Here is a 3,086-nt window from a genome sequence, read left to right as displayed (position 1 = left end):
TCCTTTCCCTGCCTCTTTTAGATTCATCCTTCTTACTTTATGTCCTGAGGGCACACCAGGCTTCTTTCAATTTTTCAAATGTATCACGTTTCCTCCTGCCATAGGCCCTTTGCACATAATTTCCTTTGTCTGTAATGTCTGCCCCTTCTTCTATCTTTCCCTAATTAGCTCTTGTTTATACGTTTTTTCTTTTGTAATTGCTTATTTGTCTAAAGGAGACTGATAACATTACTATTTATACTGATAATTAAGCTTCAATTACTTGTATAGCACATAAAAATAACACTGCTCACATATATGAGAGAAAGCAGATTAATGAAATGTGCACTCTTGTTTATACTTTCATTCTCAGCTCAGTCACTCCAGTGATACACGCTGACATTCCCCAACCTGGGTCACACATCCAGCATGGGTCCGTCCCTCAGTTACACCCTTTCAGGCATTCCTTTCCTTCAGCTAATGTTTCATTATGACAGTTGTTGCGAAAGTGACACCTGTTGCCTACCACCAGGAGCAGCAGTCCCAGGATGTCAACTCACTGTATGGTTTGCAGGTGTCGGGGTCACCAAGAAAAACATGACTCACACAGGATCTGGATAGAACAATGCTTTCCTCCCATAAAAAGACAGAGCAAGAGCAGCTTCAACAGCCAGCATGCATCCCCTATGGTCAGCAGGTCTTACCCCGCAGCCAACACAGGGAGATGGGCTGCACGCACCCCTTTCCTGAGGCAGATGAAGGACCCCTTTGCCTCCCCTGTGGGGGTTTGAAATACAGAAAGCTGGGGACATGCCCGAGGGCCATTGACCCACATACTCAAGCAGAACAAATACAGACAGTGGAAGATGTTCCAAAGCAATTTTCCAGGGCTTTTTATCCCTTTGTAAGGAAGTTTTCAGGCCCAGGCCAACCCTTTTAGGCAGGAGGCAAGGAGCTGCACATGACTGCCTTTCCCAATAGTAATTTCTGATGAGTCTGTCTCTGTCCACTAGATGGTAAACCCCATGCAAGTAGAAACCATGCTATTTTTACTCACCATGGTGCTCTCAGTGTCTACCACAGTCAAGTAGCTAGTGAACTCTCAAAAAATATAAGTTGAATGGACAGGATTCTCTCTCACAGATTAAGAATATTAACCCTTTGACTATCTTATATGACATACTTTCCTCCAGGTTTCCACTTAAGACTCAACATTTTTACAAATGACTACTATCTTTCTGACTGCATGTTGAGGCTTGTAGTGTTTGATTTGAACATAGGATATCTAATTGGAGATAGTTCGTAGCTACTTGGAATATAGACCAGAGGGACACCTGGGTTATCCAGTGGAATGCTAGACTGGTATTTAGGAAGCCTGGCTTCTAGTCTCATTTTTCTTGATGTTCTTTTGTTGATCTAACAAATAAAGCAAAAGGAGCAAACAATTTTTCTCTGAATTTATGGTTATGTAACAATTTTATAGGTGGATGATTTAGATCATATTATATAAATCATATATGTATATGATTTATTGTGAGAAGTTGGCTCATGTGCTTATGGAGGCTGAGAAGTCCCAGGATCTGCAGCTGACAAGCTAGAAACCCAGGAGAACCAATGGTGTATTTCTAGTCCAAGTCTGAAGGCCTGAGAACCAGGAGAGCTGATGGTGTAAGTTTCAGTGTTTCTGTTTGAGTCCATGTCTGAAGACAGGAGAAGACCAATGTCTCAGCTCTAAGACAGTCAGGCAGAGAGTACATTGTCCCTGTTCTGCCAGTATTTGTTTAAGCAGCTTTCTGAGCATTTGATGATCCAGTCAAGTTAACACATAAAATTAACCATTATGAAATCCAGTTGCCTCTTCTTGAATTTTATGATTCTGGCCCCAGATCCAAAACTTGCCTGGGTGGTGTCATATAAGGCAAGCCATACCTTGCAATAGAAGTTCTGGGCTAGAAACCCTCGTTTCAACATGTTTTTGTGGAAGACATTCAGGAAGACTGACAAATGGGCTTTGCAACAATAGCTCAAGAGTCCCATTTATAAAGGAGAAAGGCAAATTTGGAACAAGACCGGTGAAATTAAAACTTAAGACCAGTGTGTGATTCCAGGCTGTGTGGCGGCTCAGAAGATGAATAAATCCTTTCCCTTCGGTAGCTCACTGCAAGTCTCCAACCTCCCACACCTGCTCCAGTGCTGGACCTCGCTGAATGCACCCGGGTTTGATGTAACACCTTCTAACCCCTTTGACCCTTCTTTCTTTCTAAATTCATAAGCCCACTCACTAGACCAACCCAGTATATTCTACCTCACAGTGGCCTCCCACACCAGTTCCGTTTTCCATTCATTTAGAAAATTTGACTTGGTAGCCTCTGTGTTCCAAGCAGTGTTCTAGGTACTGGGTCTGGGCAGGAAATGAGTCTGACCTGGGGGGCTGAGCTTCATTCCCATCCTTCACACCCTCATCCCAACCCTGTTATTACTGGATCAGACTTTTTCACAGCCTCCAAGGATCTGCCCCCACCCTCCCCTCTTAGCCATCTTACATAGTTTTCACTTTTTTTGCACCACAGATCCTTTTGGCAGTCAGGTGAAGCTGATGGACATTCTCAGAATCATTTTTTTAAATGTATAAAATGAAATACATAGAATTGCAAAGGAAATCTTTATATTAAAATGCATTTTCAAAATGTTTTAAAAATCAAATTTGTGATGTATGTACTTCTTTATTAACTCATTAAGTAATGAGGTCCAGCAGCAGATCTAATGCCTAGTCTAATTTCAAAGTGTGATGAGTGTAAAAGGATATTTAAAGGATATCTACCACACCTGTAATGTGACATGAAACTATCTGTGATTTCTATTGGTGACAAAGTCACAGGTCTTGCCAATACCGTTATGCTTTGTTGACTGTACTCATAATTGAAGGAAATGCTCCATTTCCTGAAAATAAAGAAATTCCTCCCCTCATGCAAGGACCCAAGCCCCCTGAGTTCTGTCTGTGGGCCCCAGTTTAAGAACCTGCTAGATGATTCTTAGAGCAGAGCTGCAGGTTTCTGGCTTAAAATCTTTTGATGACTCATTCATTCAGCAATGAACTCTCACTGCCT

General features: G+C 42.0%; 1 non-coding gene across 1 annotated transcript; it reads right to left on the bottom strand.

The window, feature by feature from the left end:
• Nucleotides 1-203: 203 nt before the first annotated feature.
• On the bottom strand, nt 204-328 carry LOC130835398 (small nucleolar RNA SNORA19). The gene has a single exon (XR_009048887.1). It is a non-coding gene; the product is annotated as a small nucleolar RNA SNORA19 (small nucleolar RNA).
• Between the last annotated feature and the right edge of the window lie 2,758 nt (nt 329-3,086).

Source organism: Hippopotamus amphibius, chromosome 13 (genome assembly GCF_030028045.1).
Source record: "Hippopotamus amphibius kiboko isolate mHipAmp2 chromosome 13, mHipAmp2.hap2, whole genome shotgun sequence".
Classification (NCBI taxonomy): Eukaryota; Metazoa; Chordata; class Mammalia; order Artiodactyla; family Hippopotamidae; genus Hippopotamus; species Hippopotamus amphibius.
Note: the sequence above shows the minus strand (reverse complement) of the source record. Positions and strands in the feature narration are given on the sequence as shown.